This window comes from Ascaphus truei, chromosome 7 (assembly GCF_040206685.1).
Source record: "Ascaphus truei isolate aAscTru1 chromosome 7, aAscTru1.hap1, whole genome shotgun sequence".
Taxonomy (NCBI): Eukaryota; Metazoa; Chordata; class Amphibia; order Anura; family Ascaphidae; genus Ascaphus; species Ascaphus truei.
This window is the reverse complement of record NC_134489.1, coordinates 1,294,788-1,316,972: the sequence shown is the minus strand read 5'-3', so window position 1 is coordinate 1,316,972 and position 22,185 is coordinate 1,294,788. Positions and strand designations below refer to the sequence as shown.

General features: G+C 41.4%; 16 pseudogenes; all 16 read right to left on the bottom strand.

The window, feature by feature from the left end:
- Positions 1-949: 949 nt before the first annotated feature.
- On the bottom strand, positions 950-1,067 carry LOC142500818 (5S ribosomal RNA; annotated as a pseudogene).
- A 9,538-nt stretch (positions 1,068-10,605) lies between these two features.
- On the bottom strand, positions 10,606-10,724 carry LOC142500545 (5S ribosomal RNA; annotated as a pseudogene).
- A 285-nt stretch (positions 10,725-11,009) lies between these two features.
- On the bottom strand, positions 11,010-11,128 carry LOC142500534 (5S ribosomal RNA; annotated as a pseudogene).
- Positions 11,129-11,428: 300 nt separating this feature from the next.
- Positions 11,429-11,548, bottom strand: LOC142500592 (5S ribosomal RNA; annotated as a pseudogene).
- A 286-nt stretch (positions 11,549-11,834) lies between these two features.
- On the bottom strand, positions 11,835-11,953 carry LOC142500671 (5S ribosomal RNA; annotated as a pseudogene).
- Positions 11,954-13,123: 1,170 nt separating this feature from the next.
- On the bottom strand, positions 13,124-13,241 carry LOC142500065 (5S ribosomal RNA; annotated as a pseudogene).
- Positions 13,242-14,288: 1,047 nt separating this feature from the next.
- Positions 14,289-14,406, bottom strand: LOC142500077 (5S ribosomal RNA; annotated as a pseudogene).
- Positions 14,407-15,215: 809 nt separating this feature from the next.
- LOC142500605 (5S ribosomal RNA) lies at positions 15,216-15,334 on the bottom strand (annotated as a pseudogene).
- A 1,335-nt stretch (positions 15,335-16,669) lies between these two features.
- LOC142500150 (5S ribosomal RNA) lies at positions 16,670-16,786 on the bottom strand (annotated as a pseudogene).
- Positions 16,787-17,596: 810 nt separating this feature from the next.
- Positions 17,597-17,720, bottom strand: LOC142500102 (5S ribosomal RNA; annotated as a pseudogene).
- Positions 17,721-18,530: 810 nt separating this feature from the next.
- Positions 18,531-18,649, bottom strand: LOC142500649 (5S ribosomal RNA; annotated as a pseudogene).
- A 284-nt stretch (positions 18,650-18,933) lies between these two features.
- On the bottom strand, positions 18,934-19,052 carry LOC142500054 (5S ribosomal RNA; annotated as a pseudogene).
- An 809-nt stretch (positions 19,053-19,861) lies between these two features.
- On the bottom strand, positions 19,862-19,980 carry LOC142500042 (5S ribosomal RNA; annotated as a pseudogene).
- An 810-nt stretch (positions 19,981-20,790) lies between these two features.
- LOC142500638 (5S ribosomal RNA) lies at positions 20,791-20,909 on the bottom strand (annotated as a pseudogene).
- A 285-nt stretch (positions 20,910-21,194) lies between these two features.
- On the bottom strand, positions 21,195-21,313 carry LOC142500761 (5S ribosomal RNA; annotated as a pseudogene).
- A 283-nt stretch (positions 21,314-21,596) lies between these two features.
- On the bottom strand, positions 21,597-21,715 carry LOC142500627 (5S ribosomal RNA; annotated as a pseudogene).
- Positions 21,716-22,185: the final 470 nt, after the last annotated feature.

Sequence of the window (22,185 nt, the reverse complement as noted above, 5' to 3'; positions counted from 1 at the left end):
GAGACTCACCAGAAGGGTCTAATCTCGGAAATATATAATGTATTAGAGCACTCAACGACTCCCACACAGCATGACTACATGCTCAGATGGTCAGCAGACCTGAGTATGAATATAGAAAGAGAGACTTGGGATGAAATCTGGCAGGCAGCCTCAGAAACTTCCCTATGTACTACAATTAAGGAAAATATTTACAAGATCATGTTTGGCTGGTATCTTACCCCAGCACGATTAAACCAGATCTACCCTCTGGCATCAGACCTATGCTGGAGAGGCTGTGGTAATAGAGGGGACATGGTCCACATCTGGTGGTCCTGTCCAGAAATTGTGAAATACTGGGCCAAGGTCCAAATTTTGATAAAAGAGGTCACCGACCTAGAAATACCCATTGAACCACTGACCTACCTGTTGGCCGCGCCAATGCCAGACATTGTCCGGCCCACCAGGAAATTAATATCCTTCATTCTTACCGCGGCTAGATGCTGTATTGCGGCCTCTTGGAGGAAAATGACCACGCCAGCACTGAATACAATCAAAAACAGAATCGGTGATGTGACGATTATGGAAAGGCTTACCGCCATCGTTAGACAAAAAGTCCCCGCCTTTGAGGATATCTGGGAACCCTGGATCCTCCTTACTAGAGAGTGTCAGCCAACTCTGATGGGTCGGAGGCCCACCCCCTCCCCGTAAAGGACTAATAAACTGTCTGAAATAGAGAACCTACAACAGCCAAATGGGTTACCCCCTCCCCCTTTCCCTCCCCTTCCTCCTCACCCCCCCTCTCTTTGACTTCCTTCTCCGAAGGCATCCCCCCTTTTCTCTGGCAACTCTGGTTGCCACTCTGCTTCTCCCCCAGAAAAGTTGTTCAAAATTTTTTTTTTTAGGCTGTGATATTTGCTATGACTGTTGTATTGTTTAATTGCCTAATAAAAACATTGAAAAAAAAAAAAAACATCTACAGCACCGGTATTCCCAGGCAGTCTCCCAACCCGGTACTAATCAAGCCTCACGCTGCTTAGCTTCGGAGATCTGACGGGATCGGGCGCTTTCAAGGTAGTATGGCCGTAGGTGGAGATTGCTGTCTCATGATCTCCTCTCATTCTTAAATTCATGAGCCTATATCTTGTTGCATGCATACACAGAGACTGAGAAAATGACAGGTGCACTCAAATGTACTATAGACGGAATTCTTGATGTAAGAATTCTATTTTGGAAGGTTGCATTGTGTTGAACTTTCTGAGGAAAAAACGATATATTTCTTTGCCACTGCGGGAAAAAGTAGCAAGAAATTAGACATTTTCTTTTGCTGCGAGGAATGCCATGTATATTTTCATTAGGGAAGCGAAAAATAAAAACACATACAGCACCTGGTATTCCCAGGCAGTCTCCCAACCCTGTACTAATCAAGCCTCACCCTGCTTAACTTCCGAGATCTGACGGGTTCGGGCGCTTTCAAGGTACTGCACCGGCAGCTTTTATTCTTACTAATAACTGGCATGTACCTGGCATGTTCCTGGAATGTGACAATTTTCACCCGGAGCATGCCGGGCTCCTTTTGCCTTCCCAGCCATGCGCATTACACGGCTGACGCGCGGTTGATGTGTTAATTAATAATGGTTCAGGATTTACTAGGCTGCAATGCTTCGCGTGTCAGCCAGATGGCATAAATTCATGACATTTAATGCGCCGAATCAGTAATGTGTCGGCCCTTGCTGGTGTTTCGTTTAAAAAAGATACTGTACCACAGTGTGCCATTGTAACTTGGCCTTGGCCTTGAGACTGAAGGAAGAGTTGCCAAAATGTATCAATTTAGGCTTTTCATATTAAAGAAAGACAAAGACCAGTTTCAGTTTGTACACTATTCTCCAGAGACCCACCCGCCATGAGTGTTCAAGTGCAGCCTGCTTTCCAAAAACCTGACAGAAGTTACGTGTATTTGATATGGGCTGCGATTAATGCAACAGAGGATTAGATGGCAACAGTTGCTCAAATTTATCAGTATTTTATCGAAAAATATGACTTTTACAAATTTTCGCCAACTCCTCATAAGTGGAAGCGTGCAGTAAGGAAAAGGTTATGTAGTGACCCCTGTTTTCACCGTATTGAGCCCCAATTTGTTGGAGGGTATTGGTGTGTATCACCGGGTTTTTCCCGTATCTATGATCATGGAGGCGGCAAAAGGCAAAGGGTCGTGTTAAAACCAAATAAGAAGCGACAGTCGCTGCCAAGCAATGCACCAGCACCAGCACCGGCTTCCAGTGACGGTCCCACTGTCAGTGACAACCCTGAGCCTGAGGCTGAGCTGGATTTGGCGTGCAGTTTTGATGAAGCTTGCATGTACCTACAAAGCGATTTCCAGCCTCACCTGCTGACTACAGATGGACTAGTCCCGCTGCCAACTATTGACGTGGGTGATGAAGAAAGCTGGACTGGCAGTGGACCCGCTCCGGCGCAAGCTGAATGGGAAATTCAATGGTGAGTACTGTCTTGTTGCCGTATTATTTTGGTGGGGCTGGCTGGGTACTTCTTTAGGGGGTTGACCATTACTGTACTGTACTGTACATTAAAACTTTTCTTTTTGTTTTTTCTCTGAAAAGAAAACGGCTAATGGGGGGATTTCGATGGATAATATTGTATTGTATGCTGATGTTTTCCGGCCGTACAGTATACTGTGTAATAAACCCTGATTAAATAAAACTATGCATTTATTCTACATATTCAGTATCGTTTCATTATTTGTCTTCCACAGTATACTGTACAGTGGTATACAGTGCGTAACATCTATGGGCAAAAATAATTTTATTCCTAGGTGCCCTAGAACAGAAGTTCCCACGTCAATTGCCCGTGAACTTGACCGCGGCCCTAAGTAGTTCCCACGCCAATTGCGCGAATATAATGTAAAATAACCCGTTCTGTGGGTCTGAGCGGGTTGAAATTTACCTGGTCCCCATGCGGGGGGACCCTTGCCATAGTGGCAAAATATCAGCCTCCCAAGACCCCCGGAACCGGAGGTACCAAAAGACAGTTTAGAAGCACATTACCAAAGTGGCTTTTTTTCTGCCATGCAAGTCAATGGCAGAAACCTGAACTTTAACATCACCCTGACTCTGTTTTGTTGATACGAGAGGGTCGCAATTTGCCAAGCAATCCTGCCGCAACTAGGGCTACATGGTGACCGAATTTGAGCGCTCTAGCTCGAACAGAACCGGAGTTCTGGGTTCCAGGTTTCTGCTCATTGTGACTTAGCTGCTTCAAAGCTTTCTCCGCCATTTGCGCTCAATGGTAGGACCCTCCTCGCCGGCGTGACCCTTTCTCGTCGCCATTACTGCTCGGACCCTGTTGGGGTCAAGTGAGGGGGTTCCTAACATCTAGGGGCCAAATAAATTTTATTTCTAGGTGCCCTAAAACAAAAGTTCCCACGCCAATTGACCTAGTTCCCACGCCAATTGCCATAGTTCCTACGCCAATTGCGCGACCAGCCAGTACAAAAACAGTACAAGCCTCTACAGTACACAGTACATTTGTTACACTGGCAAAGCAGCAGATGGAAACAATGTGAGGCAATTCAACATGGTCTTTTATTGGTTATTTACAATATTGAAACATTTAAAGTGTACAGCAATTCAAAACATCAAGAAAAAATGTGAAAATGAAAAAAAACACACAACATCTCCTTTGTTTAAGTACAGCAGGTACTGTAGGGCAAAACATGGAGAGTACAATACAGTTCAGCACAACAGTATGGTCTCACTGACAGTCCTCCACATTGTCCATCCATGGCCGATTCCTTGCATGGCGCAAAACGCCATTAATGCAGTCTCTAACGCCTTTCATTACAGGATCTGTAACTGTATAAAAGCGACGCATTTCATCCAGAATGTTTTTCCTTAAATTGTCAGGAAGGGCCTTTTTTACGCGATTCCCATCGTAGTTCACTTTGAACACCCAGTCGCAGTACAACGTGTAGGGAACCTGGGGCTTAAAAATGATCAAGGCATACTTGTGGGGTGCACCAGCACTCATCACCCTATACTTCTCCCTGAGCTTCAGTGGCAGATCGCGCAGGGTGATGTCGGGCACTGTTTCGATGCGAGCGGGTGTAGGTCTTTTGGGAGCGGGTGTGCTTGTGGCGATGGGCGATGGTAGGATGTCTGAGAGGAAGCTTTCCTCCGGTCGTGGTCGCCGTGTTTTCTCCTGGCGTGGTCTTGATGGGGTTGTCATGTCCTCCTCAACGGCATACATGTACTGGTACACTACATCTTGTGGTGGAGGGGGGGCGCTTGGTGATGGAAGGGGTTCGATGCTCCCATTCATCACATCCATGTCACCCTCCTGCTCTGGCGTCGGGGAAACAGGGGCATTAGCACCGAGCAAATAATGTATGCCCGCAATGTCAGCCTCTATCTTCTCCATCCGTTGATCCATCCGTTGCTCCATTTGTAGCATCCGTTGATCCATCCCTTTGCTCCATTTGTAGCATCCGTTGCTCCACATTTAGCATTGTCTCCAAAAGCAGATCTATCTTTGATAGCAAAATAGAATTCCCGGGGAGATCCAAACTTATCCCATTCAGCATCCGGTCCAACAGCTGCTTCTTGTGCATGGCGTCTGGACATCTGGGGGGATGGGTGCAACAGAGGATGAGATGGGGGTTCCATGGAGAGAAGCGGCATCGATGGAGAGTGGAGGAGGTGACCTGTGGATACCCGGTAGAGGAGAAGCGGCAGCATCGTCGAAGAGGGATGGAGAAGGTGACCTTTGGATTTCCGGGCGAGAAGCAGAGTCATCTAAGCGCAAAGGAGAAATTGACCCGTGGATTTCAGAGGTGGCAGCGTCATCAGATGGAACCGGAGAAGATGGGGGTGGAGAAGACGGGATGAAGATTTCCGGGACAGCTACAGCAGAGTCGTCGAAGCATATGGGTGGAAGTGGTCTGCGGGTGCGATGGGTTGGCTGCCATTCGTTTTCTGTAGAGAGCATATTAGCGTATATCTTCTTCACATAATGAGGCTTACGTTTAAGAAAACCCTTAGCCTTTGGGGTCAGCAGAAGGTTTTCTTTATTGGCCTTAGCCTGTCGCTTTGCCCTTGGCGTGGAAACGGCAACCGCCTTTCGCTTTTTCAGCATGACAGGCACGGCAGAGGTGAGAGGGTTCTTGTGTCCATAGAACCGGGGATGCTCCATGGAAGCAGGTGGCACAATGCAGTACAGTATCTGGACAAGGGCAAGTTCAGATAAAGATCCTGGAGTGGTAGACTATGCAAAGTGTGTGACCTTTTATGCATTGTGGCCAGGTACAGGTGTTGAAAGTGGGCGTACTCTAATGTGAGTCATTACCGTATAAATACACCATCCATTTTGTGGATTGACTGCACATTGAATACACATCGACTAAACATCGAATATACATTCTTGTGTTTGTATTTCTTTCCACTCGCAGCAATGCCTGTTAAAAAGATTTCAAAGGATCTCAGCATGCGAATGAAGGAGATGTACAGGAGCGGACACCGAATTGCTGCTATCCAACGCTGGTTAGCTACTTCTGACCTCGTTATGCCATTAACCACCGTGAGCTATCATGCACAAGGAAAAAACAGAGACCGGAAAAAGGCACCAAGGGTTACAAACGCGTAAGTATATTTATAAAACTTAACAAAATTTTTTTTTTTTTGTATATTTCAATTAATCTTACAACGGTATATACTGAATAGGATGTACTGTATATTTATATTTATATTACAACAGTAGATTTATTTGGTATATTTATATTTATAGTACAACAGTATATATATTTTGTCTATTTATATTTATAGTACAGCAGTATACATTTTTTGTATATTTCAATTAATCTTACAACGGTATATACTGAATAGGATGTACTGTATATTTATATTTATATTACAACAGTAGATTTATTTGGTATATTTATATTTATAGTACAACAGTATATATATTTTGTCTATTTATATTTATAGTACACCAGTATACATTTTTTGTATATTTCAATTAATCTTACAACGGTATATACTGAATAGGATGTACTGTATATTTATATTTATATTACAACAGTAGATTTATTTGGTATATTTATAGTACAACAGTATATATATTTTGTCTATTTATATTTATAGTACAGCAGTATACATTTTTTGTATATTTCAATTAATCTTACAACGGTATATACTGAATAGGATGAAATGTATATTTATAGTTATATTACAACAGTAGATTTATTTGGTATATTTATATTTATAGTACAACAGTATATATATTTTGTCTATATATATTTATAGTACAGCAGTATACATTTTTTGTATATTTCAATTAATCTTACAACGGTATATATATTTTGTCTATTTATATTTAATGTACTGTGCAGTATATTACAACATTGCATTTATATACATCTTATATTGCTGCATATTAATAAAACAATATAATTTCTTTACATTGTAGGGAGACAACTGTTCTGGTGGACAAAATAAGTGAGGAGAATGATGAGAGGAGTGCATTAAGGGTCAAATACACTCTGCAGGAAAAGCACAATCTGACTGTATCCGAGAGCAGCATAAAGAAGATGCGACGCAGCATTGGATGGAAATATGGACGTGTGAGGTTAGTACTGGACAGTACAGGAGGTAAAAGTGTTGTTTCGCAAACTGTATTGCATTGTGCCGCAAATTTTTTTAATTTCTTGTCATTACAGAACGTACCCCATGATACGGGACGCAAACAAAATCAAAAGAGTGCTCCAGGCCCAGGCATGGATCGACCGACAGCGGGGAGACTTTCCAGGATTGCATCTTCACTGATGAGTCTACTGTGTCGCTGGAGAGATTTGCAAGGTTTGCGTTCCACAAAAAAGGTCGCTTATCTTTGAAGCCGCGGCCAAAACACCCTGTGAAGCTGCATGTGTGGGGTGCCATCTCTAGGCGTGGACCGGGATGCATTGTCATCTTTGAAGGTAAAATGTATCAAATATAATGTCGCCTAATGCACTGTACTTGACTAGTGTTGCCTTACCGTATGCACTGTACTGTACTATTGTGCAGTTTTTTGAGCACTTTTCTTTTCTTGCTATAGGAATCATGAATAAAGCTTTCTTCCAAGACAACATTGTGCCCGAGATAGTGCAATACATCACACGAGACTTCCCCAATGGTCACTGCTTCTACCAGGACAATGATCCCAAGCACACCGCGTCAACGGCACATATCCTTGAATGCGGCATCAACTGGGTGAAGACGCCAGCGGAGTAAGTGCAGTAGACCGTGTCCCATTTTTGTTCCCCACTGTTTTTAGCTCTTAAACCAATTGTCCTTTCTTTCCAATGACAGGTCGCCAGACTTCAATCCGATCGAAATGGTCTGGCATCAGCTGAAGGACCATATCCGTAAAGTGGTGAAACCCTCCAAAAAGGACGAGTTGTTGAAAGGCATACTGAGTTTTTGGAAGGATGTACTCACCGTGGAACGCTGCAATAAATATATAGACCACATTGCCACTGTGTTGCCCATTGTCATGGCGCGTAATGGGCAAGCATCAGGAAAGTAGTACTGTGCTGTAGTATTGTAAGTACAGTACAGTATGTTACAGGTAAGTATGGCACAGATTTTTTCTTTCCAGATAGTAAGAGTATACAGTAGTTAGTTTTTTCTTTACAGAGACAGAGAGAGCAGCACCAGCCATTAGGTTACAGATACTCTGTACATAGAATTTAACAGTAGTCAGAGTATACAGTAGTTCCAGTACGGTATACAGTACACTAGTTGGACAGTACTACAGTAACTGCCTACTAACTGCCCCATTTTTTTTCTTTCCAGAGAAAGCTGCACCAGCCACCTACTACAGTAGTTCTGCCATAATACAGTACAGTAACTGCACTAATTTTTGGTTTTCTTGTCGTTCCAGGAAAAACGGTAGCCTAGCGGGATGGGGGCGTTGTGTCCAGTCAAATCTGCTTGTACAGTCAAATGTACAGTATATAAACAGCAGCAATGATGTACACAAAACCTCTCCTCTCTCAATGAACTACTGTACTGCAGATAGAATGAGGAAAAGATAAAGAAAGACTAAAGAAAAATCAATTTTACTATACAGTATGTACAGTACAGTATATTATACACTACATTACAGTACTGTACTGTATACTGTATACTGTAGTATTAAATAATATTCTTATAAATGTGCATTACTCATGTTTCCCCATGTTTCACAAAGGTTTTCCAAATTCGAGAGGGGACTTTTGAAAGCATTACAGTACCGTTCAAAGAACAGGCCTCTAAGGGTTGGGGGAGGGGGATGGTGTGATTAGACCCCAAAGACAACCCCCAAATATAGTATAAAAAGCAAGCCACTTTAACTCCCTGTGCCCCACGCACCAAAAATGTTTTGTTTTCTTGATGTTTTGAATTGCTGTGCACTTTAAATGTTTCAATATTGTAAATAACCAATAAAAGACCATGTTGAATTGCCTCACATTGTTTCCATCTGCTGCTTTGCCAGTGTAACAAATGTACTGTGGACTGTAGAGGCTTGCTGCACTGTTTTTTTACTGGCTGGTCGCGCAATTGGCGTAGGAACTACGGCAATTGGCGTGGGAACTAGGTCAATTGGTGTGGGAACTTTTGTTTTAGGGCACCTAGAAATAAAATTTATTTGGCCCCTAGATGTTAGGAACCCCCTCACTTGACCCCAACAGGGTCCGAGCAGTAATGGCGGCGAGAAAGGGTCACGCCGGCGAGGAGGGTCCTACCATTGAGCGCAAATGGCGGAGAAAGCTTTGAAGCGGCTAAGTCACAATGAGCAGAAAAATGGAACCCAGAACTTCGGTTCTGTTCGAGCTAGAGCGCTCAGATTCGGTCACCATGTAGCCCTAGTTGCGGCAGGATTGCTTGGCAAATTGCGACCCTCTCGTGTCAACAAAACGGAGTCAGGGTGATGTTAAAGTTCAGGTTTCTGCCATTGACTTGCATGGCAGAAAAAAAGCCACTTTGGTAATGTGCTTTTAAACTGTCTTTTGGTACCTCCGGTTTCGGGGGTCTTGGGAGGCTGATATTTTGCCACTATGGCAAGGGTCCCCCCGCATGGGGACCAGGTAAATTTCAACCCGCTCAGACCCACAGAACGGGTAATTTTACATTAAACAGTACTGTATGTACTTACAGTATACAGTATACAGGATTTATATATTTTTATTTTAAAGATATTAACGAATGTACTGTACTGTACTGTATTGTATTAAAAAATGTGACTGTAAACCATAGTGACTGACAAATATTTTCACACCCTGATGAAATACTGTACTGTCTCAGTGTACTCTCAATTCTCTCAGTGCTGTGCACATCAGATATACATTTCAAATTTGAGAGGGGACTTTTGAAAGCATCACAGTACTGTTCAAAGAACAGGCCTCTAAGGGTTGGGGGAGGGGGATGGTGTGATTAGACGCAGGTGTATCGCACTGTGTTTGAAGCTCGGCTATGGGCGGTTACTGCAAGAACACAATGCAAATGCAAATATGCTTGGCTAGGGAGGTATTAAAAAGTCTGGAGGTGTGTGGCTGAAATACTGTAGTTAACAGCAGTGTAATTTCAAAAGGCAGTTGATCATAATAATTGGATGAATAAAAGCCCCAAAGACAACCCCCAAATACAGCACATACAAAGCAAGCCACTTTAACTCCCTGTGCCCCACGCACCAAAAATGTTTTGTGGCAGGCAAAAGAATTTAATAAAGGCTGCAGAATGTTTTATTGTGTATGGATGGTTAAAAAAAGCAAGACACTTTAACTCCCTTTGCCCCATGCACCAAAAATGTGCATTACTCATGTTTCCCCATGTTTCACAAAGGTTTTCCAAATGGTTATCCAATTTCAAGCTGCCAAAATAACTTAATAAAGACTGCATTACTGTATGTACTGTACTATTCCTGATTATTTTTAAAATAAAATAAATATTTATTCACTTTGCTGCGAATCATAATCATTTACATTTCAAATTCGAGAGGGGACTTTTGAAAGCATCACAGTACCGTTCAAAGAACAGGCCTCTAAGGGTTGGGGGAGGGGGATGGTGTGATTAGACGCAGGCGTATCGCACTGTGTTTGAAGCTCGGCTATGGGCGGATTACTGCAAGAACACAATGCAAATGCAAATATGCTTGGCTAGGGAGGGATTAAAAAGTCTGGAGGTGTGTGGCTGAAATACTGTAGTTAACAGCAGTGTAATTTCAAAAGGCAGTTGATCATAATAATTGGATGAATAAAAGCCCCAAAGACAACCCCCAAATACAGCACATACAAAGGTATGTATGGCCGTAGGTGGAGATTGCTGTCTCATGATATCCTCTCATTCTTAAATTCATGAGCCTATATCTTGCTCCATGCTTACACAGAGACTGAGAAAATGACAGGTGCACTCAAATGTACTATAGACGGAATTCTTGATGTCAGAATTCTATTTTGGAAGGTTGCATTGTGTTGAACTTTCTGAGGAAAAAACGATATATTTCTTTGCCACTGCGGGAAAAAGTAGCAAGAAATGAAAGATTTTCTTTTGCTGCGAGGAATGCCATGTATATTTTAATTAGGGAAGCTAAAAATAAAAACACCTACAGCACCTGGTATTCCCAGGCAGTCTCCCAACACGGTACTAATCAAGCCTCACCCTGCTTAGCTTCCGAGATCTGACAGGATCACGCGCTTTCAAGGTAGTATGGCCGTAGGTGGAGATTGCTGTCTCATGATATCCTCTCATTCTTAAATTCATGAGCCTATATCTTGCTCCATGCATACACAGAGACTGAGAAAATGACAGGTGCACTCAAATGTACTATAGACTGAATTCTTGATGTAAGAATTCTATTTTGGAAGGTTGCATTGTGTTAAACTTTCTGAGGAAAAAACGATATATTTCTTTGCCACTGCGGGAAAAAGTAGCGAGAAATGAAACATTTTCTTTTGCTGCGAGGAATGCCATGTATATTTTCATTAGGGAAGCGAAAAATAAAAACACCTACAGCACCTGGTATTCCCAGGCAGTCTCCCAACCCAGTACTAATCAAGCCTCACCCTGTTTAGCTTCCGAGATCTGACGGGATCAAGCACTTTCAAGGTAGTATGGCCGTTGGTGGAGGTTGCTGTCTCATGATATACTCTCATTCTTAAATTCATGAGCCTATATCTTGCTCCATGCATACACAGAGACTGAGAAAATGACAGGTGCACTCAAATGTACTACAGACGGAATTCTTGATGTCAGAATTCTTGATGTCAGAATTCTATTTTAGAAGGTTGCATTGTGTTGAACTTTCTGAGGAAAAAACGATATATTTCTTTGCAACTGCGGGAAAAAGTAGCAAGAAATGAAACATTTTCTTTTGCTGCGAGGAATGCCATGTATATTTTCATTAGTGAAGCGAAAAATTAAAAAACCTACAGCACCTGGTATTCCCAGGCAGTCTACCAACAACGGTACTAATCAAGCCTCACCCTGCTTAGCTTCCGAGATCTGATGGGATCGGGCGCTTTCAATGTAGTATGGCCGTAGGTGGAGATTGCTGTCTCATGATATCCTCTCATTCTTAAATTCATGAGCCTATATCTTGCTCCATGCATACACAGAGACTGAGAAAATGACAGGTGCACTCAAATGTACTATAGACTGAATTCTTGATGTAAGAATTCTATTTTGGAAGGTTGCATTGTGTTGAACTTTCTGAGGAAAAAACGATATATTTCTTTGCCACTGCGGGAAAAAGTAGCAAGAAATGAAACACTTTCTTTTGCTGCGAGGAATGCCATGTATATTTTCATTAGAGAATTGAAAAATAAAAAACACATACAGCACCTGGTATTCCCAGGCAGTCTCCCAACCCCGTACTAATCAAGCCTCACGCTGCTTAGCTTCCGAGATCTGACGGGATCGGGCATTTTCAAGGTAGTATGGCCGTAGGTGGAGATTGCTGTCTCATGATATCCTCTCATTCTTAAATTCATGAGCCTATATCTTGCTCCATGCATACACAGAGACTGAGAAAATGACAGGTGCACTCAAATGTACTATAGACGGAATTCTTGATGTCAGAATTCTATTTTGGAAGGTTGCATTGTGTTAAACTTTCTGAGGAAAAACGATATATTTCTTTGCCACTGCGGGAAAAAGTAGCAAGAAATGAAAGATTTCTTTTGCTGCGAGGAATGCCATGTATATTTTCATTAGGGAAGCGAAAAATAAAAACACCTACAGCACCTGGTATTCGAAAAAACGATATATATCTCAGCCACTGCGGGAAAAAAGTAGTAAAAAGTTTCAGAGGTGCCTATTTTCAACCTCCTCCTGTTTGGATACGATCTCACTATTTCTTCCAAGTATCAGCTTAAACACTGCACACCCCAACTCTGTGAGGCACAAGTTCACCATGTTACATGCTGTGTGTTCTGAGGCCTACACTGCCGACACACTTAATTGCAGTCCGGCCAGATCCGCAAGCCGGGAGATTTCCCGGCTTGCTAGTGGCCGCCCCTCGGCGTGCCGCGCGTCATAGACGCGCGGTCACGCGTCTTCGGGAGCCTGCGCCACCTGCACGCGCGTCCAGGGCTCCCCGAGGGAGCCCTGGTGTCCCGCGATGTGGGGGACGGCGGCAGGGGGTTCCGGGGGACCCGGCGGACCCGGCAGCGGTAGGGAGAGCGCCCCGATCGGAGGGCGCTCATCCGCTGCTTCGGCGCGCGCCCGTCACCCTCGGGCGCGCACCAGGCTACTGCTGCGGCCAAGAACGGGCAAATGCTCGAATAAACTTGGCCGCAGCAGTATATGATATATTTCTAAATGACATGGGAGGCATAGGTGTATTATTCTGACCGTTAAAACAAATACATTCTTCAAGAATTACCTTAAATGGAGAAATTAAATCAGAGACTGAGAAAATGAGAGGTGCACTCAAATGTACTATAGACGGAATTCTTGATGTCAGAATTCTATTTTGGAAGGTTGCATTGTGTTAAACTTTCTGAGGAAAAAACAATATATTTCTTTGCCACTGCGGGAAAAAGTAGCAAGAAATGAAACATTTTCTTTTGCTGCGAGGAATGCCATGTATATTTTCATTAGGAAGCGAAAAATAAAAACACTTACTGCACCTGGTATTCCCAGGCAGTCTCCCAACCGGTACTATTCAAGCCTCGCCCTGCTTAGTTTCCGAGATCTGACGGGATCGGGCACTATGAAGGTAGTATGGCCGTAGGTGGAGATTGCTGTCTCATGATATCCTCTCATTCTTAAATTCATGAGCCTATATCTTGCTCCATGCATACACAGAGACTGAGAAAATGACAGGTGCACTCAAATGTACTATAGACGGAATTCTTGATGTCAGAATTCTATTTTGGAAGGTTGCATTGTGTTAAACTTTCTGAGGAAAAAACGATATATTTCTTTGCCACTGCGGGAAAAAGTAGCAAGAAATGAAAGATTTTCTTTTGCTGCGAGGAATGCCATGTATATTTTCATTAGGGAAGCGAAAAATAAAAACACCTACAGCACCTGGTATTCGAAAAAACGATATATATCTCAGCCACTGCGGGAAAAAAGTAGTAAAAAGTTTCAGAGGTGCCTATTTTCAACCTCCTCCTGTTTGGATACGATCTCACTATTTCTTCCAAGTATCAGCTTAAACACTGCACACCCCAACTCTGTGAGCCACAAGTTCACCATGTTACATGCTGTGTGTTCTGAGGCCTATATGATATATTTCTAAATGACATGGGAGGCATAGGTGTATTATTCTGACCGTTAAAACAAATACATTCTTGAAGAATTACCTTAAATGGAGAAATTAAATCCATTGTGCCTATTTTCAACCTCCTCCTGTTTGGATACGATCTCACTATTTCTTCCAAGTATCAGCTTAAACACTGCACACCCCAACTCTGTGAGCCACAAGTTCATCATGTTACATGCTGTGTGTTCTGAGGTATATATGATATATTTCTAAATGACATGGGAGGCATAGGTGTATTATTCTGACCGTTAAAACAAATACATTCTTGAAGAATTACCTTAAATGGAGAAATTAAATCAGAGACTGAGAAAATGAGAGGTGCACTCATATGTACTATAGACGGAATTCTTGATGTCAGAATTCTATTTTGGAAGGTTGCATTGTGTTAAACTTTCTGAGGAAAAAACAATATATTTCTTTGCCACTGCGGGAAAAAGTAGCAAGAAATGAAACATTTTCTTTTGCTGCGAGGAATGCCATGTATATTTTCATTAGGAAGCGAAAAATAAAAACACTTACAGCACCTGGTATTCCCAGGCAGTCTCCCAACCGGTACTATTCAAGCCTCACCCTGCTTAGCATCCGAGATCAAACGGGATCCGGCACTTTCAAGGTAGTATGGCTGTAGGTGGAGATTGCTGTCTCATGATATCCTCTCATTCTTAAATTCATGAGCCTATATCTTGCTCCATGCATACACAGAGACTGAGAAAATGACAGGTGCACTCAAATGTACTATAGACGGAATTCTTGATGTCAGAATTCTATTTTGGAAGGTTGCATTGTGTTAAACTTTCTGAGGAAAAAACGATATATTTCTTTGCCACTGCGGGAAAAAGTAGCAAGAAATGAAAGATTTTCTTTTGCTGCGAGGAATGCCATGTATATTTTCATTAGGGAAGCGAAAAATAAAAACACCTACAGCACCTGGTATTCGAAAAAACGATATATATCTCAGCCACTGCGGGAAAAAAGTAGTAAAAGTTTCAGAGGTGCCTATTTTCAATCTCCTCCTGTTTGGATACGATCTCACTATTTCTTCCAAGTATCAGCTTAAACACTGCACACCCAAACTCTGTGAGCCACTAGTTCACCATGTTACATGCTGTGTGTTCTGAGGCCTATATGATATATTTCTAAATGACATGGGAGGCATAGGTGTATTATTCTGACCGTTAAAACAAATACATTCTTGAAGAATTACCTTAAATGGAGAAATTAAATCAGAGACTGAGAAAATGAGAGGTGCACTCAAATGTACTATAGACGGAATTCTTGATGTCAGAATTCTATTTTGGAAGGTTGCATTGTGTTAAACTTTCTGAGGAAAAAACAATATATTTCTTTGCCACTGCGGGAAAAAATAGCAAGAAATTAAATATTTTCTTTTGCTGCGAGGAATGCCATGTATATTTTCATTAGGAAGCGAAAAATAAAAACACTTACAGCACCTGGTATTCCCAGGCAGTCTCCCAACCCGGTACTAATCAAGCCTCACCCTGCTTAGCTTCCGAGATCTGACGGGATAGGGCACTTTCAAGGTAGTATGGCCGTAGGTGGAGATTGCTGTCTCATGATATCCTCTCATTCTTAAATTCATGAGCCTATATCTTGCTCCATGCATACACAGAGACTGAGAAAATGACAGGTGCACTCAAATGTACTATAGACGGAATTCTTGATGTCAGAATTCTATATTGGAAGGTTGCATTGTGTTAAACTTTCTGAGGAAAAAACGATATATTTCTTTGCCACTGCGGGAAAAAGTAGCAAGAAATTAAATATTTTCTTTTGCTGCGAGGAATGCCATGTATATTTTCATTAGGAAGCGAAAAATAAAAACACCTACAGCACCTGGTTTTCGAAAAATCGATATATTTCTCAGCCACTGCGGGAAAAAAGTAGTAAAAAGTTTCAGAGGTGCCTATTTTCAACCTCCTCCTGTTTGGATACGATCTCACTATTTCTTCCAAGTATCAGCTTAAACACTGCACACCCCAACTCTGTGAGCCACAAGTTCACCATGTTACATGCTCTGTGTTCTGAGGCCTATATGATATATTTCTAAATGACATGGGAGGCATAGGTGTATTATTCTGACCGTTAAAACAAATACATTCTTGAAGAATTACCTTAATTGGAGAAATTAAATCAGAGACTGAGAAAATGAGAGGTGTACTCAAATGTACTATAGACGGAATTCTTGATGTCAGAATTCTATTTTGGAAGGTTGCATTGTGTTAAACTTTCTGAGGAAAAAACGATATATTTCTTTGCCACTGCGGGAAAAAGTAGCAAGAAATGAAAGATTTTCTTTTGCTGCGAGGAATGCCATGTATATTTTCATTAGGGAAGCGAAAAATAAAAACACCTACAGCACCTGGTTTTCGAAAAAACGATATATATCTCAGCCACTGCGGGAAAAAAGTAGTAAAAAGGTTCAGAGGTGCCTATTTTCAACCTCCTCCTGTTTGGATACGATCTCACTATTTCTTCCAAGTATCAGCTTAAACACTGCACACCCCAACTCTGTGAGCCACAAGTTCACCATGTTACATGCTGTGTGTTCTGAGGCCTATATGATATATTTCTAAATGACATGGGAGGCATAGGTGTATTATTCTGACCGTTAAAACAAATACATTCTTGAAGAATTACCTTAAATGGAGAAATTAAATCAGAGACTGAGAAAATGAGAGGTGCACTCAAATGTACTATAGACGGAATTCTTGATGTCAGAATTCTATTTTGGAAGGTTGCATTGTGTTAAACTTTCTGAGGAAAAAACAATATATTTCTTTGCCACTGCGGGAAAAAGTAGCAAGAAATGAAACATTTTCTTTTGCTGCGAGGAATGCCATGTATATTTTCATTAGGAAGCGAAAAATAAAAACACTTACAGCACCTGGTATTCCCAAGCAGTCTCCCAACCGGTACTATTCAAGCTTCACCCTGCTTAGCTTCCGAGATCTGACGGGATCAGCACTTTCAAGGTAGTATGGCCGTAGGTGGAGATTGCTGTCTCATGATATCCTCTCATTCTTAAATTCATGAGCCTATATCTTGCTCCATGCATACACAGAGACTGAGAAAATGACAGGTGCACTCAAATGTACTATAGACGGAATTCTTGATGTCAGAATTCTATATTGGAAGGTTGCATTGTGTTAAACTTTCTGAGGAAAAAACGATATATTTCTTTGCCACTGCGGGAAAAAGTAGCAAGAAATGAAAGATTTCTTTTGCTGCGAGGAATGCCATGTATATTTTCATTAGGGAAGCGAAAAATAAAAACACCTACAGCACCTGGTATTCGAAAAAACGATATATATCTCAGCCACTGCGGGAAAAAAGTAGTAAAAAGTTTCAGAGGTGCCTATTTTCAACCTCCTCCTGTTCTGGATACGATCTCACTATTTCTTCCAAGTATCAGCTTAAACACTGCACACCCCAACTCTGTGAGCCACAAGTTCATCATGTTACATGCTGTGTGTTCTGAGGCCTATATGATATATTTCTAAATGACATGGGAGGCATAGGTGTATTATTCTGACCGTTAAAACAAATACATTCTTGAAGAATTACCTTAAATGGAGAAATTAAATCAGAGACTGAGAAAATGAGAGGTGCACTCAAATGTACTATAGACGGAATTCTTGATGTCAGAATTCTATTTTGGAAGGTTGCATTGTGTTAAACTTTCTGAGGAAAAAACGATATATTTCTTTGCCACTGCGGGAAAAAGAAGCAAGAAATGAAAGATTTTCTTTTGCTGCGAGGAATGCCATGTATATTTTCATTAGGAAGCGAAAAATAAAAACACTTACAGCACCTGGTATTCCCAGGCAGTCTCCCAACCCGGTACTAATCACGCCTCACCCTGCTTAGCTTCCGAGATCTGACAGGATCGGGCACTTTCAAGGTAGTACAGTATGGCCGTAGGTGGAGATTGCTGTCTCATGATATCCTCTCATTCTTAAATTCATGAGCCTATATCTTGCTCCATGCATACACAGAGACTGAGAAAATGACAGGTGCACTCAAATGTACTATAGACGGAATTCTTGATGTCAGAATTCTATATTGGAAGGTTGCATTGTGTTAAATTTTCTGAGGAAAAAACGATATATTTCTTTGCCACTGCGGGAAAAAGTAGCAAGAAATGAAAGATTTTCTTTTGCTGCGAGGAATGCCATGTATATTTTCATTAGGGAAGCGAAAAATAAAAACACCTACAGCACCTGGTTTTCGAAAAATCGATATATTTCTCAGCCACTGCGGGAAAAAAGTAGTAAAAAGTTTCAGAGGTGCATATTTTCAACCTCCTCCTGTTTGGATACGATCTCACTATTTCTTCCAAGTATCAGCTTAAACACTGCACACCCCAACTCTGTGAGCCACAAGTTCACCATGTTACATGCTGTATGTTCTGAGGCCTATATGATATATTTCTAAATGACATGGGAGGCATAGGTGTATTATTCTGACCGTTAAAACAAATACATTCTTGAAGAATTACCTTAAATGGAGAAATTAAATCAGAGACTGAGAAAATGAGAGGTGCACTCAAATGTACTATAGACGGAATTCTTGATGTCAGAATTCTATTTTGGAAGGTTGCATTGTGTTAAACTTTCTGAGGAAAAAACAATATATTTCTTTGCCACTGCGGGAAAAAGTAGCAAGAAATGAAACATTTTCCTTTGCTGCGAGGAATGCCATGTATATTTTCATTAGGAAGCGAAAAATAAAAACACTTACAGCACCTGGTATTCCCAGGCAGTCTCCCAACCCGGTACTAATCACGCCTCACCCTGCTTAGCTTCCGAGATCTGACAGGATCGGGCACTTTCAAGGTAGTATGGCCGTAGGTGGAGATTGCTGTCTCATGATATCCTCTCATTCTTAAATTCATGAGCCTATATCTTGCTCCATGCATACACAGAGACTGAGAAAATGACAGGTGCACTCAAATGTACTATAGACGGAATTCTTGATGTCAGAATTCTATATTGGAAGGTTGCATTGTGTTAAACTTTCTGAGGAAAAAACGATATATTTCTTTGCCACTGCGGGAAAAAGTAGCAAGAAATGAAAGATTTTCTTTTGCTGCGAGGAATGCCATGTATATTTTCATTAGGAAGCGAGAAATAAAAACACTTACAGCACCTGGTATTCCCAGGCAGTCTCCCAACCCGGTACGAATCACGCCTCAACCTGCTTAGCTTCCGAGATCTGACAGGATCGGGCACTTTCAAGGTAGTATGGCCGTAGGTGGAGATTGCTGTCTCATGATATCCTCTCATTCTTAAATTCATGAGCCTATATCTTGCTCCATGCATACACAGAGACTGAGAAAATGACAGGTGCACTCAAATGTACTATAGACGGAATTCTTGATGTCAGAATTCTATATTGGAAGGTTGCATTGTGTTAAACTTTCTGAGGAAAAAACGATATATTTCTTTGCCACTGCGGGAAAAAGTAGCAAGAAATGAAAGATTTTCTTTTGCTGCGAGGAATGCCATGTATATTTTCATTAGGGAAGCGAAAAATAAAAACACCTACAGCACCTGGTTTTCGAAAAATCGATATATTTCTCAGCCACTGCGCGAAAAAAGTAGTAAAAAGTTTCAGAGGTGCCTATTTTCAACCTCCTCCTGTTTGGATACGATCTCACTATTTCTTCCAAGTATCAGCTTAAACACTGCACACCCCAACTCTGTGAGCCACAAGTTCCCCATGTTACATGCTGTGTGTTCTGAGGCCTATATGATATATTTCTAAATGACATGGGAGGCATAGGTGTATTATTCTGACCGTTAAAACAAATACATTCTTGAAGAATTACCTTAAATGGAGAAATTAAATCAGAGACTGAGAAAATGAGAGGTGCACTCAAATGTACTATAGACGGAATTCTTGGTGTCAGAATTCTATTTTGGAAGGTTGCATTGTGTTAAACTTTCTGAGGAAAAACAATATATTTCTTTGCCACTGCGGGAAAAAGTAGCAAGAAATGAAACATTTTCCTTTGCTGCGAGGAATGCCATGTATATTTTCATTAGGAAGCGAAAAATAAAAACACTTACAGCACCTGGTATTCCCAGGCAGTCTCCCAACCCGGTACTAATCACACCTCACCCTGCTTAGCTTCCGAGATCTGACAGGATCAGGCACTTTCAAGGTAGTATGGCCGTAGGTGGAGATTGCTGTCTCATGATATCCTCTCATTCTTAAATTCATGAGCCTATATCTTGCTCCATGCATACACAGAGACTGAGAAAATGACAGGTGCACTCAAATGTACTATAGACGGAATTCTTGATGTCAGAATTCTATATTGGAAGGTTGCATTGTGTTAAACTTTCTGAGGAAAAAACGATATATTTCTTTGCCACTGCGGGAAAAAGTAGCAAGAAATGAAAGATTTTCTTTTGCTGCGAGGAATGCCATGTATATTTTCATTAGGGAAGCGAAAAATAAAAACACCTACAGCACCTGGTTTTCGAAAAATCGATATATTTCTCAGCCACTGCGGGAAAAAAGTAGTAAAAAGTTTCAGAGGTGCCTATTTTCAACCTCCTCCTGTTTGGATACGATCTCACTATTTCTTCCAAGTATCAGCTTAAACACTGCACACCCCAACTCTGTGAGCCACAAGTTCACCATGTTACATGCTGTGTGTTCTGAGGCCTATATGATATATTTCTAAATGACATGGGAGGCATAGGTGTATTATTCTGACTGTTATAACAAATACATTCTTGAAGAATTACCTTAAATGGAGAAATTAAATCAGAGACTGAGAAAATGAGAGGTGCACTCAAATGTACTATAGACGGAATTCTTGATGTCAGAATTCTATTTTGGAAGGTTGCATTGTGTTAAACTTTCTGAGGAAAAAACAATATATTTCTTTGCCACTGCGGGAAAAAGTAGCAAGAAATGAAACATTTTCCTTTGCTGCGAGGAATGCAATGTATATTTTCATTAGGAAGCGAAAAATAAAAACACTTACAGCACCTGGTATTCCCAGGCAGTCTCCCAACCCGGTACTAATCACGCCTCACCCTGCTTAGCTTCCGAGATCTGACAGGATCGGGCACTTTCAAGGTAGTATGGCCGTAGGTGGAGATTGCTGTCTCATGATATCCTCTCATTCTTAAATTTATGAGCCTATATCTTGCTCCATGCATACACAGAGACTGAGAAAATGACAGGTGCACTCAAATGTACTATAGACGGAATTCTTGATGTCAGAATTCTATATTGGAAGGTTGCATTGTGTTAAACTTTCTGAGGAAAAAACGATATATTTCTTTGCCACTGCGGGAAAAAAGTAGCAAGAAATGAAAGATTTTCTTTTGCTGCGAGGAATGCCATGTATATTTTCATTAGGAAGCGAGAAATAAAAACACTTACAGCACCTGGTATTCCCAGGCAGTCTCCCAACCCGGTACGAATCACGCCTCACCCTGCTTAGCTTCCGAGATCTGACAGGATCGGGCACTTTCAAGGTAGTATGGCCGTAGGTGGAGATTGCTGTCTCATGATATCCTCTCATTCTTAAATTCATGAGCCTATATCTTGCTCCATGCATACACAGAGACTGAGAAAATGACAGGTGCACTCAAATGTACTATAGACGGAATTCTTGATGTCAGAATTCTATATTGGAAGGTTGCATTGTATTAAACTTTCTGAGGAAAAAACGATATATTTCTTTGCCACTGCGGGAAAAAGTAGCAAGAAATGAAAGATTTTCTTTTGCTGCGAGGAATGCCATGTATATTTTCATTAGGAAGCGAAAAATATAACACTTACAGCACCTGGTATTCCCAGGCAGTCTCCCAACCCGGTACTAATCACGCCTCACCCTGCTTAGCTTCCGAGATCTGACAGGATCGGGCACTTTCAAGGTAGTATGGCCGTAGGTGGAGATTGCTGTCTCATGATATCCTCTCATTCTTAAATTCATGAGCCTATATCTTGCTCCATGCATACACAGAGACTGAGAAAATGACAGGTGCACTCAAATGTACTATAGACGGAATTCTTGATGTCAGAATTCTATTTTGGAAGGTTGCATTGTGTTAAACTTTCTGAGGAAAAAACGATATATTTCTTTGCCACTGCGGGAAAAAGTAGCAAGAAATGAAAGATTTCTTTTGCTGCGAGGAATGCCATGTATATTTTCATTAGGGAAGCGAAAAATAAAAACACCTACAGCACCTGGTATTCGAAAAAACGATATATATCTCAGCCACTGCGGGAAAAAAGTAGTAAAAAGTTTCAGAGGTGCCTATTTTCAACCTCCTCCTGTTTGGATACGATCTCACTATTTCTTCCAAGTATCAGCTTAAACACTGCACACCCCAACTCTGTGAGCCACAAGTTCATCATGTT